This window comes from Rhinatrema bivittatum, chromosome 5 (genome assembly GCF_901001135.1).
Source record: "Rhinatrema bivittatum chromosome 5, aRhiBiv1.1, whole genome shotgun sequence".
Taxonomy (NCBI): domain Eukaryota; kingdom Metazoa; phylum Chordata; class Amphibia; order Gymnophiona; family Rhinatrematidae; genus Rhinatrema; species Rhinatrema bivittatum.
Window position 1 is genome coordinate 352,252,715 of NC_042619.1, and position 15,756 is coordinate 352,268,470.

General features: G+C 42.4%; 1 protein-coding gene across 1 annotated transcript in view; it reads left to right on the plus strand.

Annotated features, from left to right (window-relative positions):
* Nucleotides 1-15,756, plus strand: part of RASA3 (RAS p21 protein activator 3) — a 353,769-nt gene that overhangs the window by 95,605 nt on the left and 242,408 nt on the right. The gene's annotated exons all lie outside the window — the stretch shown is intronic.

The window sequence follows — 15,756 nt, forward strand, 5'->3', positions numbered from 1 at the left end:
CTACTGTATATGAAAGACTCCAAATTTCAACAAAAGTTTCAACCAGTGCTTCACAATGGTCTTTATCTTGGATTTAAATTAAATAGGCTCAGCTAAGCTGTAGAGATGGGGGTGTATATATAATATGGAAGTAAGAACAGCACTTCATATGTCATAAGCTCTCTCTCATCCTCTTGCTAGTTCAGTGGCTGCTGTGAATGTTTGCATTGTGCAAATACTATTTTATGTATGAATAAGGCCACATTGCTTGTATGTGATAAAAATAGCATGAATAACCAAGTTTTTGGGGTTTTTTTTGGACCCAAGCAGCATCTTGTATATGTGGATATGTCCATATGTCTTAATTTTTTTCATTTAATTATTCTTGCGTTTAAACTACACACACCCTTTTATTGTAAAACTTGAAGCTTGTCTGAATGAACACGCCTTTTTGAAAAGAAAATCTGACATTTCCAGAGAGGAGCTAAACTTTCCTGTTTCTGAGGTAGCGCGGGATGTGAACCAACTAACTGGGAGACTCTTCTTCAAAACCATTGCTCTGAGAATGGTGAGGGGAAAAGTAGTCCAGAGTGATGCTAAAGAAAAGTTTATGTTAAAGTTAGATATTCAAGGAGTGACTGGGTATCTCCTATTTCTCCTGCAGGAAGTAGATACCACCCTCATGATGCAGCAGATTGAAAGGCTACCCACAAGAGCACATTACAATTGATTAACTCCTGAATAGACAAAACAGATAGTCTTAGGAGAAAAATGAAAACAAAGACATAAACACATGATACAAATACTGTGGAAGAATGAGTGGAATTTACAAAGCTTTATTTGGGAACAATTAAAAATGTAACTTGTTCTTAATCATTAATGGTTTTTATAGATATAATCAATGGATATCTGGAACATTTGGAACAAACGTGGACAGAAATGAGTCTTAAATTTTGAACTGAGTATCTTAGAACAGTGTTTCCCAACCCTCTCCTGGAGGCACACCTAACCAGTCAGGTTTTCAGAATATCCATAATGAATATGCATGAGAGAGATTTGCATACATTGGAGACCCAGGGTATGCAAATCAATCTCATGCATATTTATTGCGGCAATCCTGAAAACCTGACCGGCTAGGTGTGCCTCCAGGAGAGGGTTGGGAAACATTGTCTTAGAAGGTCATTTATCATTTTGCGTTGGGCCTTATTGCACGCATTAAGGCCCTAACGCTCGCAACAATGCCGTAACGCGCGCGATAAACACCGCATCGCAAAATGCGTACGTGAATTTTAAATTAGTGTTTGTGTGGGAGGATCTTGGAAATGAGAGTCGGTTAACGTGGCTTGCGATTTAAAGTAATGCACGGCGGCGCAAGGGTTTTAACGCTGGAAATAACTGCACCTTTTTTTTTTCTGTGCATTGTGCCTGTGTTAGCTACGAGCTGCCGGCCGAAACAGCTTTTATCTCAATCAGGCGAGGCAGAGGGCAAATTGTTCAAATCTGCTCTTTTTACCTTTCACCGCTCCAAATGACGGTAAATCTTCACTGATGGCAACTGTGCTGTTCGTACCTGTGACTGTGCATGAAAACCTCACCCCACTCCCCAAACATCACCCTGAGTTACTAGTGCCCCCCTCTTACAGTGGTATAAATAGTTTACTTCTATGTGGTCTTCGCCCTTTGCCAGCAGCTCAAACTTCCATTTGCGATTTAAAAACCTTTTCGGTGGGTAATGCGCCTGTGGTGGATTACTCAGCATGCGATGCGATTAAATGTTATCGCACATTGCGGAGAAACACCTATGTGATGCGGTGTCAGGAAAATCAGCCTAACCCCACCCCTTTTATTATCGTGGGCGCCTTTCCTGCACTATCTATAGCAATTTGATAAATCTAGGCCTCTGTTTTGCAAAGTGTGAATTTTTAATGCAGAAACCTTTTAAAAGCAATTTATTTTTTAATGAATATTTATTGCTTCTATGTTGATTTAATCTTTTTTTTTTTCACCTGTGTAGATAGTATTTGGACCTGAGAAATGGACATACCAATAAAAAAAATACATGAAAAATAAATGGGGGTAAAAAAAAATCACGCATGGATTATGTTAAAATAATGCCTCTTTAGTAAATATGTCCAAATTGCCCTGACTGTGTTGTGCAGCAGCACCAGTTTAAATAAGTCAAATGTGAAGTGGGCTCCGGTGGTGGGGATGTGATCCTCAGTCTGAGGCTTTAGCTGTTTCTTTTGTTCGCTTTTCAAAAGGGGACACAGTCTTTAGCCTTTTAATTGTTGACATGTGATCTCCTTTTCTGTAGTGCGTTTTTTGTGGAAGCCATGCCAACTAATGGCACAAAGCACGTTTTGTGTATGTAAGTAACAGCTGCAGCTAAAATTTTACACATTTGGGAACTAAAAGGAGCTCAGATAAGACTTCTGAATGTTTTCACACTCCTTTTTTTTTTTTTGCCAGTTCTGAATCACGATAGAGAGAACCTAGCTAACTGGCTGGCAGAGCTCAGAGCAAAAGTACATTTAGAGCTGACTTTTTAAAAAAAATTTGTAATAGCGTCTCTCATTCGGTGTACGTAAGGTTACGTGACCAAGCATTAAACCATTGCCCAGCTAATAGTTGACATAGAAAGTGATAGTGGCTAGATTGACATAAAAAAAATATATCTTTTACTTAAGTTTGATGGCTCATTGTTACAGAGCAGATATCGAGTACTACGTTTTAAGCCTCAAAAGCTTTGACGCTCATCAAGAAAACAGGTGCTGGGGTGAAAAATGGAAGTTTCAGAAATTAAGGACCAAAAAATGTACATCTTATTAACTTCCCTAGGCTTGCTAGGAAAATCTGTTGATTTGTTTAAAAGTTAGCTTAAAGAAATTCCTTTGGTTCTAGATAATTCATTTCCACCTCTTTTTGCAGTAGACCTTCTATAAACCTATTGTGGATAAGTGATTTGTGCAAAAGCGATAAAAATGTAAATTGGAAAGTACTGGAGGTATAACAGTAGCTGAATACTCCTTAGGTTTATTATCAGAATCTCTTATGAAGGCCACCTTATTAGCAACCTTTGATTCAGAATCAGACCAATGTTTTTGTGTGGGACCTCTTTCCACCTAATAGACTGAAGTTGTTGCTTGGTTTAAAAAAAAAAAAAAGTTAGTATTTTTTTTTTTTTCCAGATGTTGCTCAGTCAATTCCGACGTGCAGATAGCGATTTTTAACCTTTCGGATAGGGTGTTCTGGATCTGGGGGCTTTATTGGCTGAGTGTTTAGAGCAATGGGCTGAGAGCCAGTGAAGCAGGGTGTAAAACCCACTTCCCCCCACTGATACTACTCTGTGACCTTGGGCAAGTCATTTTATTTTCCATTACCTCAGGTAACCACTTAGATTGCAAGGTCATTTGGTTAGGTATTTACTGACCCTGAATTCTAATAATGCTATAAGCCACCTTGGGCATCATTTGCAAAGGTGGTAGAAATAGGAAAGCCGTTCATAGATAGTTACTGCACAAGACTGTATTGCTCAGGATTACTTTCTTTGCTTATCCACTCATAGGCACTCAGATGTGGGGTCACCCACCTTGCCTAGCTGTTTCCCTCTTTTCTCTGTTCCATTTTCTCTTGCAGATGAAACAGCTTTTTTTTTTTTTTCTCCCTTTTCTTTCTGCTAGATCGGTCCTCATGCTTGGGATTTTCCTGCTCCTCATGCTTGGGATTTTTCTGCTCCTCAGCTGCCGTAGACGGAGGGCTATAAAGGGGAGTGGTGGTATTGCCCTTGCCAGCAGTCCGTCTCCTGCAGCTGCAAACAAATGTAGAGCAGAATGATTCCAAATTATTCCTGTCAACTGAAAAGCAGGTTGTTAACACAAACAAAAAAACCAAACATATTGTGACACGTCTATGCAAATGCAAGAAGTCTAAAAAAAAATAAGATGGGAGAGTTAGAATGTATAGCATTGAATGAAGAGGTAGATATAATTGCTATCTCAGAGACTTAGTGGAAGGAGGATGACCTATGGGTACAAATTATATTGCAATGATAGGCTGGATCAGATTGGTGGAGGGGTGGCACTGTATGTTAAAGATGGTATAAAGTCAAACAGATTAAACGTTTTTGTAGGAAACAATATGCACTGCAGAATCTTTACGGATAGAAATTCCATGTGGGTTATCTCCATCTAGCTTGATGTTACCCAGGTAGAGAGTCCATCAAGCTAGGTGGAGATAACATTGCACAAATTTAATCTTTGGGTGAGTTTCCTCACTCCGAAGGTCATCAAATCTTCACAAGAGACCACTGTTCTGTTCGTACGTCTCACTTTGAATGTCAAAGAGGCCCCTAACCCCATACACTAATATCTAAACCTCACCTCGAGTTACTAGGTGGGCCTCCCATAGGGATACAAATACCTATCTAGGGAGAGGACATTATGGCTAGTCAGTCTCTCTCGCTCACTCTCACTCTCTTTCCCTCCCTTCCCCCCCCCCCTCCCCAGATGGCTAGGCCAGGGCTCCAGGAACTTCACACAGGGCTTTCAGGAGACATTGCAAAATGCACTAACACCTTACCACCCTGTAACGTAAGCTATCACACAGCTTAACTCTACTGAAAAAGGTGTAGCTAAAATCAGCATTAAGTCCATGCGATAGGACTTCACAAACCCAGCCCACTCCCTCCCCTAACTCCTCCTCTTTTTCAAATTTGCATGCGTTAGGGGGCTTATCGCATGCGTTAGGAGTTTAACGCATGCGAAAACACCTTAGTGCATTTTGATAAATGACCCCCTAAGTTTGTACCTGAGGCAATGGAGGGTAAAGTGACTTGCCCAAGATCACAAGGAGCGAGCGCTAGGCTACCCCTCCACTCCCTAAGAAAGATCTTTTCCACTTAGCCACCATTCGTATTTCCTTCCTTGATGGAACCAGCTAATCGTAGATTTACCCTTGGGACATAACCCTTTAGCAGCTGTTGTAAATAGCCTGCTCCATTACCCGTAAGAGCCTTTTGAAGACCAAAGACATTTTAAAATTTGCTCTGTCTGATAGGAAGCCAATGCAGTTGACATAACAAAGGTGTCGCACTCAACGGTAGGCAAGCGCCAGTGGTGCCTCACACACTCTACAGGGGCGCAGCCATCATCCTAGGCAAAAGCATCATCCGTCTCCCCAGGTGAAACTTGCGGCCCTGCCACCAGGTTATCCCTGCACGCATTTTGCAAATACTATAGACTGGACATAAAGGGTAAAGGAGGGCACAGCCTTCAGCTTGGGAAGTCCATAAGGCAGCCTTGTCTTACTCCCACCTGGCCTAGGGGTAGGTTTTGTCTAGCAGAAGGAAAAGGAAGTTTCAATTTGTCTTATCTGATTTTTTTTTCCCTTGAGTCCTACTAGACCAGTCCAGGCCCCCACCCTGGAACGTAGGGGCCATGAGCAGAAACAATTGGGGTAACTTCACGTTCTCTCCCTCCCTTTTTCCTCTCTTGTTAGTGGGGAATAACCTTGAGTGATGAAAAGAAATACGGCACTAAAGGATAAGGGGGTCCTTTTCTGGTTGCTTTGACAGGAGGCTTCTGGCAAGGACCTACAACCACTTCCTGTTTGAGAGTGGGGTCATGAAGGGGGGGGGGGCGTCTGAGGAGCAGGGAAATCCCAGGTGTAAAGACAGGTTTAGCAGGACTTAAGGACAAAAAAATTACCAGGTAAGAAGAACTTTACCTTTCTCAGGTTGGGGGCAGGTTGAAAGGATGCACTTTCGTCAGAATGGTAGTTTGCAGTTATCGTGGCCTTTGTACAGTGTCCAGGTTTCCTGAAATGTATTGTCTCTATTGGTAAACATCCTATCTTCTGGAGGAGGGGGGCACAGAGCACAAAAGAAAGTTGATTCTGCTTTAACTACACTAATATGCTTTGTTGCGATCCAACCAATCTCCGACACGTAAGCTGATACTTACATAACGACTCTGGCGTCTTCAGGGTCCTCAAAGCTTAAATTGCGTTCACTGGTGTATCTTTGCTGAGAATTTTATTTCTTGCATTGGTGTTTAGATTTCATTGGGAGCTGTTCTGGCCAAGTTTAATCTTTTCTTCTCTTCAGTTTAATTGTGGTTACAATAGCTTCCTTATTTTGTGACTCCTTCAAATCTTCGTATGATGGATTTGGTAGATAGGAAAGTGCGGTCTTCTTTCTTTGGTCTCTAAGGAAGTGATGAGAGTTATAAGGCTAAATTAATTGGACAGATGGACAGATTGGTTGGGCTGTGTACGGTCTTTTTCTGCTGTCATGTTTCTATGTGGATTTAACAGTCTTTTTTTTTTTTTTTTTTTTTTTGGCTATTTAAAGAAATCTTTTTTTTTTTTTTTTTTAATGTTTTGTAATATTTGCTACTTGGAAATAAAATATATAAAAATACTGTTTTTGTTGAGCACAATTCTTGAATCCCCGTATGGGTAACAGGAGGTGGGGGCAGTTCAGACTGCCCCCCCCCCCCCCCCTGTTACCAACAAAACATTTGTTCTTGTGCCCATTGGCACCTGTTTTGTTGGTTTCCTCATTTTTGTTGAGGGTCTGCCTTTAGCTAAGGATTCACTCATGTGTGAGGACTGCCATCTTGTTTGTCCTCCGAGAAAGCAGAGTTTGCTTACCTGTAACAAGTGTTCTCCCAGGACAGCAGGATGTCAGTCCTCACGAAACCCGCTCGCCTCCCCGGGGAGTTGGGTTTCCACTTCATGGGTTAGTAGTAGGTAGTATTTTATTGGAATTCTGTGTTTATAGGACTGAAGGGGGAACTGTGTGGATGCCGGGTATAATGCGTGTGTGTGAGCATGTTCAGAGAGGCCCACAGTTTTTCCATGCTGGGCTCTATAGCATGATGTCATCCATGTATAAGGACTTTTATTCAACTGTAGTCAGCACCTAACAGAGGAAAGCAACTCTTTTTTTTTTAAACCTGTGGAATCCTTTTGATGTGTCTGATCATTTTAGATTTGAATGGCGACAAACATGACCGCTGACCGTACGGCCCATCCAGCCTACCTGTCCACACCTTCTGCTCAACTTTATAGTCTCTTCCTCTCCTTCTGAGATCCTTCATGCTTGTCCAATTTATTTCTTGAATTCTGATACTGAATAGTGTTCAGTGTCTTTTTTTTTTCATTTTTTTTTTTCATTGCATTTGGATCTACGTATGTATACATATGAAGACCACTATTTGATAGGATTTGTCTTAAGTTTGGAACTGAGCTGGAAAAATCTGTGATTTAAATATTTCCCTCTACTGTCTGGCTTTAAACTATCCAGACAATTCAATATTCAGATGAAAAAGAAAGAGGTCCAGGGGCAGGACTGAAATTTAGCCAGTTAGCATTGAATATATATAGCACCAGTATGTATAGTCATATAACGTTTGGTGAGTATATTCATAAGAACATAAGAGGTTGCAATACTGGGTCAGACCGAGGGTCCATCAAGCCCAGCATCCTGTTTCCAACAGAGGCCAATCCAGACCACAAGAACCTGCAATTACCCAAACACCAAGAAGATCCCATGCTACTGATGCAATTAATAGCAGTGGCTATTCCCTAAGTCAATTTGATTAATAGCAGTTAATGGACTTCTCCTCCAAGAACTTATCCAAACCTTTTTTTTTAAACCCAGCTACACTAACTGCCTTAACTACATCCCCTGGCTATGATTTCCAGAGCTTAATTGTGCATTGAGTGAAAGAATTTTGTTAAATGAGCTACTTGTTTAGTTCATTGAGTGCCCCCTAGTCCTTCTATTTATCTGTTCACGACCTTTCATTATTTTATACCTCCATCATATGCCTCAGCCGTCTCTTCTGCAAGCTGAACAGCCCTAACCTCTTTTGCCTTCTCTGTACCTACTCCAGTGCAGCTATCTTTTTTGAGAGGCGTTGACCAGAATTGCACACAGTATTCAAGGTGTGGTCTCATGATGAAGCTATACAGAGGCATTATGTCATTTTCTGTTTTATTCACCATTCCCTTTCTAATAATTCCTAATATTCTCTTTGCTTTTTTGACAACTGTGGCATACTGAGCTGACAATTTCATCGTATTATCCACTATGACATCTAGATCTTTATCCTGGGTGGTAATTCCTAATGTGGAACCTAACATCGTGTAACTACAGCAAGGGTTATCTTTTCCTATATGCATCACCTTGCATTTGTCAACATTAAATTTCATCTGCCATTTGGATGCCCAGTCTTCCAGTCTTGCAAGGTCCTCCTGCAATTTATCACAATCTGCATGTGATTTAACTACTCTGAATAATTTTGTCATCTGCAGATTTGACCACCTCAGTTGTGTGCTTCTTTCCAGATCATTTATAAATATATTAAAAAGCACCGGTCCAAGTATAGATCCCTGAGGCACTCCAATGTTTACCTTTTTCCACTGAGAAATGTGACCATTTAATCCTACTCTGTTTCCTAGCTTGTCAGTTTGCAGTCCACAAATAGATATTTCCTCCTATTCAATGACTTTTTAGTTTTCTTAGCAGCCTCTCGTGAGGGAATTTGTCAAATGCTTTCTGAAAATCCGAATACACCACATCTACTGGTTCACCTTTATCTATATGTTTTATTAGCACCTTCACAAAAATGTGTCAGATTAGTGAGGCAAGACTTCCCTTGGGTAAATCCATACTGGTAGTTTGCCATTAAACCATATCTATATGTTCTGTAGTTTGTTCTTTAGAATGGTTTCCACAACATTTTCCCGATACTGAAGTCAAGCTCACCGGTCTATAGTTTCCTGGATCACCCCTGGAGCCCCTTTTAAATATCGGGGTTACATTGGACATCCTCTAGTTTTCAGGTACAATGGATGATTTTAATGATAGGTTACAAATGACTAATAATAATAGTTCTGAAATTTTTTTTTGAGTTCTTTGAGAACCCTGGGGGTTAATCTGGTCCAGGTGATTTTGTTGTTTCGTTTTGTCAATCTTGCTTACTAAATCTTCCAGGATCACCGTGATTTGGTTCCATTCTTTTGAATTGTTGTCCTTGAAAACAGTCTCTGGACGGGTATCTCCCCAACATCCTCATTAATAAACACCGATGCAAGGAATTCATTTAAGTCTTTCCACAATGGCCTTATTTTCCCTAAGTGTCCCTTTAACTGGGATGTGAAGAGTAGTTCTAGGCTGATTAAATTCTAGAATTATCTAGTGCTGTCCTCAATGTACAGGTCCAGCACGGTTACCATAGATTGATTTCTTTTCACTCTGCCACGGAATGTTTACCTTTTAATAAGACTATTACCATCTACTTCCTTCAAGGAACAACTTATTGCCTTGTATTAGAGGTGTTTTCAAAATGTAATTAAATGGTCATTTATTGTAAGTTGTGTATATGTACTTCTGCGTTTCACTATAAAATTATTAGAAAAATAATATAATAAAATGGAAACATTTTCATAATTTTGACAGTGTTCCTTCATTTGTGTATTTCGCACACACACACACACACACACACACACAAGCAAGCTTGCAGCTATGAATATAGATTTGTAAATCATTTTAGTTATAAAAGAAAAATATGAATACAATTTTTATCATGTTTTCTTGTGCAAGTCTATTACTGAAATTTGTCTTAAGCTAACTCTAGAAAGGTGTGAAACAAATCTAAACAAAGTGTGTTTTTGACCCAGCTGTTTCCTTTCGCTTCCTTGTCTCAATCAGGACAGGGATCTAGCACCATGAGCCTGCCTTCATAACTACCTGGGTGGGAGAGTGTGTGTGTGTGTGTGTATTTGTTTGTGTGTTTGTGTTTGTTTGTTGAGGGTGATGCTCCCCAAAGTATGTTTAATCCAGTCATTGCAGTGGAGGTGCTGGACTAGAGGCCGGGCACCAGTGCTGCTTCTGTAACCTTGCAATCATATTGCCCTAACTGAGCCCAATAGACGGCAGCCATATTGTGATTTCTCCCTCCCAGGAGCTGCAAATGCTGCTTCTACAGCCTCCCCAGCTGACTGGGAGTACAGAAGATTGGACCTGGGGATCAAATTTGGGGGCCTTTTTTGCATGGCAGTGCACAGCACGTCCCATCTGAGCCACCAATGCTGGTCCTTTAAAGTGCATTGCTATGGTGCATTTAACAAAGTAATAATTTAAAGAAAATACTATTTTGCACACAGGAAAAAATTCGGAGAGAGTTCCCCAGGAAAAGCTATTCCAGAGATGTCCAAAATAATTCACTGGCTCCCTATCGTGCCAAACGAAACTTATCCTTTTAAACCCTAACTGGTAGTACAGTCTTACGGATTTTACAGGTTTCAGGCACTCGAACGAGGAACTGGAACGTTTTGCAAGATTTGCAAACATTTTAAAGGCACAGTTTGTCATGGATAAGCAGTATTGTTTCCTAGTTTTTTGTTTTGTTTTATTTTTAAATCTCTTCTCTCTGACTGAGAAGTTTGATTATATAAAATTGCTTCTCAGTTAAGGTGAATGATTGATAATGAGGGGTTTTGCATGTTGTCACTGTGAAGTATGATGCTTGTTAGTTTTTCTTCCTGTGTTTGGCAGCTCTGGTTGAGTGTCGGGGGGGGGGGTGTCAGAAGGGCTCGGCTGTTTCCACTGATTATAGTGTTTATGGCTAAAGTCATGCTTTTGATTAAGTGGTTTTTTATTTATTTATTTTAATCTTTTCTCCTAGCACAACAAGAGTGGCCAAAGTAGTTTCCATTTCTTCTTCATGGAAATGAATCTTTTTTTTTTCAAGATGTCTGCAAGAGCTTGTCGCGCCGGTGACTGTTTTATTATTGGTCTTTCAGCAGTGAAAACGAAAACATAGATTAAGATGGTTCAGCTTGGGGTTTAGGCAGGCGTGTGCAGATTTTGCACCGGTGGTTCGGATGCACGCCGGGTGTACTCGCAAAGCAAGTAGCGTGTTAAATTGTGAAAATGAATTCTTTCTTATGCTTTTACTGCTACTCTGGATTTTATTTCCCACCCACCTCCCTCTATTACCCCTTTTCCACAGTGACAGGGGTGGAAATGTGTTTAGAAAAATTGTCAGCCAAAATTCTTAGGAGCTAAAGGGAAAACATTTCATAGATATTTTTTTTCCTTTTTTTTTTTTTTAATAAACTTGTTTTGATCTCTGATCTTTTTTTTGTTTGTTTTTTGTTTCCTACAGCCTTTCTCATCTAATTCCTTCTTCCTGCAGAACAGCGATTGCTCCCGACTCCTGCCGCCATTTTGTTCGCTTTACAGCCCTAAGCAACGGTTGCCGCTCCCCCCCTGGCCACCACGCCTTCCTAGACCTTGTGGCTGATGCCCTTCTGGTCTCCCCGGCCTTTGCCGCCGTACTAACTTTTCAGCCTGGGCAGCCGCTGCCCCGGTTTACAGCCACGGTGGCAGCTGCTCTTCTAGGCCCTCGTGCCTGTCGCGCCCCTTTCTGGGTCCCAAGTGGCAGCGACCGCTGCTGCTCCTTCTCTTCCTCCCGGTTCCTGCCACTGCGGCTCCACTCAATTTCAGCCCCTTCTCCTGGTGACAGAGTTCCCCGACTACTGAAATTCAGTTCCTATAAATTTGAAACTCATTTTTATTCTAGTTTTGCAGCGTTTTTATTGAAAAATGTCTCAAGTACCTGAAGACGTGACTAATTATTGTTTAGAACCTTCAGTCAATCAAAAAACAACAACCCTGAAACATACATTTTACCATTTAAATGTAAATAAATGTCCGATTATAGTTTGAAACGCTCCCTATCAACATCACAAAACCCCACCCCTGTAGTTTGAATGCATGGACACGTTCCTGGCGAACTCCATCGCTCATGGATGGTGTGAGATGCAGAACGGCAAAAGCGTATCAAACAAATAGGATAGCAAATAAAAATAGTAATGAATAGACTTTGCCAATAAAATGGAATAAACTTTATGCAGGCTGACAAAAAAAAAAAAAAGTCATGCATGCTCTCCTGTATTTAAATACGGATTTCATAGTTGTTCCATGTGTGTGGGAATGGGGTGAGCCGCAGGGGCATGGCCCCCCCCCCCTTACAAAATCTTATTCTTCCCGCAGCGTCGCCTTGGCTGGTCAGCGGGGCCACTCAGGGTAGCGGCTGTGGGATGGTAGGAACAGGCCTAGTTTTTGTCAATAGGTTAACACTAGACCCTGCGCCTAGGCCGGAAACATCTGGGGGGGGGGGGGGGGGCAGCAGCAGGCCAGCTGAAGATTTTGACGCCTTGCCCCCCCCCCCCCCCTGCTGAATCTCACTAAGCAGAGAACAGCTCTTTGCTTCCTGACCAGCCCCTCCCAGGCAGCTTGAAAGGAACAGGAGGGGGGAAGGTGAGCCTGGAGCAGGCAGAGCAAAGGAGATTATTCTGAGGAAGCTTTTAGGGACTGAGCGGGGGATCACGGGGGGATGATGAGAGGGGCTCCGCTGGAGGAGCGTGCGAGTCTGTGTTAGAGGGGGAAATGGGAGAGGAAGGCAGTGATTGTGTGTGTGTGTGTGAGAGAGAGAAGGGACTGGTGTTGGGTGTGCGATGTGGGTGTTTGTTGGTGAGAAGTTAGACAGGGGTTGCGAGGGAAGGAGCAGGACGGGAGCAGAGTAATCCACACTTGACGCTTTCTCACTCCCCTCCCCTGCAACCCCGCCCCTACCACAATTCACGTGCTCTCTTGATCTCTGATGTTATCTCCCAGATCCAGGAACCTCCGATCCTTCATCCCTCTCCCTTCTCGTGGCCTGGAAACGTACCCTCCACACCTCCCGCTCCTTCCTTCCCCCGGCCTGAAAAGGGTGCTGGTAGTAGAAGGCTGCCGGATGCAGCTTCTGTCTCCTCCGTTTTCTTCAGGTTGGCATAAGGAGGGCTCTTTTCAAGTGGTGAAATTCTTTAGAGACTTTGGGGATATGCAAACAGAGGGGAAGTGGCATTCTCCAGCATTTTCTTGGAGCCTGGTTATTTTGTGAGCTTAGAACTATTTTAATTTTCCAAGTTTGTTTAAAAAAACGAGGGAAAAAAAAATAGGTGAAATATTCTCGTTTCCCATCCTTCTCCGATTTGCTTCCTATAAATTAAATTTTAACGGTGAACCGGGGGCACTTTTGTTTTGCCAAACGTATTCTCCTTGGGGCAGATTTTAAAATGGTCGATCGCGGGTGTACGTGTGCGCGCGCTACCCGGCACGCGCACACGTACACCCGATTTTTATAACTTGTGCGCGCAAGTTATAAAATCCGGGGTCGGCGCGCGCAAGGGGGGGGGGGGTGTGTGCGCAATTGTGCTCCTTGCGAGCGCCGAGCCGCGCTGCCTTCCCCCGTTCCCTCCCCCCTAACCTGACCTTTCCACCCCTCCCCCTAACCTTTCCTCCCCCTAGTCCTACTCTAACACCCCCCCAAAATTTTTATTTTACCTTTTAGGTTTTCTTATATGAACTGTGTCTATTAAATGCACTTCTGCTCGTACATTATGGATGCCTCGGCTTTTGAACAAAAACACAGTTTTTGTAAATATTTTAACGGGTGTGTTTATACGTTATGCCGTCTCATTTAAAGAAGATTGCATCTTTAATGTCTAAAATGAGAGGTAGGTATAGGATTTTACTCTGCGTGGAAGCCTGAGTGCATTGTTTTCCTCCTGATCCTTATGTGCATTTGCACAAAAATAATTTGGCCGTGAACATTTGGCATTGGACTCTCACATAATAATTCAGTATCTTAAGGGACAGTTTTCGCTTAGCCGGTGTGGCTGATGTTGGCAAGTGCTTAACCCCAGCCTTGATGTGTTACCCTTTTCTAGTGTGATTGGTAAAGCACTGTTGCTGAGGGGGGCTTGCTGTTCTGGTGATGTGTGTTGTTGTTTGGTTTTTGTTTTTATCGCTGCGAGGAGGTGACCTTTGCCCTCTGATGTTATCCAAGAGGTCCACCAGGGACTTTTAAGAGTTCTGGCCCTTTAATTTTTTTTTTCCTCATCTGCTCTGTACTGAGTGGTAATTTTGAAGTGTCCTTATGGCCTCCAAAGAGGAAAGGGTTAAAGTGAGAGTCTCGTTTGTTCAGCTGATGCTTCCATCCCTTTTTTGGGGCTCAGTCTGTTATGGAGGAGAATGACTTGTGACTGTTGGGGGATGGGGGAAGAACCAGATCGGTCTGGGACTGATATCTCTCGATCTCCTCTGGATGGACGCACTACACCTTACCCAGAATGCCCTCTGTGACTGGACCTGCTCTTGGCGACTTGCGGGTGGGCTCCTCAGGGAGGATATTGTGGCTTCGGCAAGTTTGGACGTTGGAGATTCTTCTGAATAAAAAAAAAAAACCCAAAAACACCCCAACAGCGTAAGAATCGACACAATCCAACATATATGAAATCTCCCTCACCGCGAAAAGTGATTGAATGACTATCATACAGCACCGGGTGGGCACTCATATAGTACGTGCGTCAAACTCCCAAGCATGTGCTGTTAACTTCGTAATTCGTAAGTCATTCTAAGTCCAGCAAAAAAAAAAAATGTTAATTTTTTTTGAAAAATGTTTTTATAGTGATGCTTAAAAACCGCACTTACCTGAGTCCTGAAGATGCCGGGAACCTCCATACAAGGGAGGAAACTGTGTATCTGATGTCCACCGTATTTTAAGTACATTTCTTCTTCACCCAACATTGCAATGCTTCGGAAGGGAACTTACCTTCCGTCTTCAGGGGTTATGTAGATCATACTTGCAATTTTAAAGAGACGTCCTGGTTTCTATAATAAATAAATAAATATATAAACCTCGCATTTTAAATTGCCCTCTTCATGAAAAAAAAACAAACCATGGATGGAAAACTCCTAAATATAGTTACTAGTAGGCTGCTGCAATATGAATACCACCTCAGCACTAAAAAACTTGGGGTGTCGATGTACAATTCAAAACGATGTATAAATGTCCCGACATCGCCTACAGCTTTTCTATACCATCACGGTCTCTGTGCAGCCAAACATGAAGAAAAATAGCCAGGCTTACTGTGATGATGTACGTAGATGGCTCTATTTCTGGCACTTCCTAGGGCTGTGAGCCAGACGGTGACCTGAAATGTTTGAGAAATCTTAGGGTTTATTTTTATTAACAGTGATCTTTCTTAGCAGCAGGTGGCCAAAAATGTGGTTTTTACTCCTATTAGTTTTGCCTATGACCTTTTGATGGTTAATCCATGGATTCTATTGCTGGACCTCCATCCTCCTAGCTTCAACCACAGGTTTAATCCAGTCCTTACTTCCTGCCATTGGCAAAGGCGTATCATGATTGTACAAGCAGATGACAACGTTTATTTTATACCACGTGCTTGCATGATCATGAATGAAAGCATTTTTTTGTTTTCCTGGTGTGCAAGAGGTGACCTTCCTGTCTTCACTCCCCTCCATTCCTCAGTTAAAATATTTGCACAGTGAGTGCACATTTCACCTGATCTGTGTGTGTGTGTGCGCATTTTTAAAACGGGGTGGAGCTCAGTTTCTATAGGTAGTACTAGAGAGTGGATTGGACATTACAGTGAGAGAGGGACTGAGCTGAAGAGTACAAGGAAAAGCGGGGCACAGCTCAATTCCTATACAGAGGAAAGGGGGGGGGGGGGAGGGGGGAGCTGAACAGTAACGGGAGGGAGGGAGGGGGGCGGATATGCAGGTGAGAGACAACTTTCCTCTTTATTCTAGCCGGATGGGTGCATTAAACCGTGTGCTGAATTTCAGAGCCTGCTCCGTGAATGCCCAGCTTATCACGTCGGCCCCCTCGTTTTGCTGATCCGGGTTGTTGT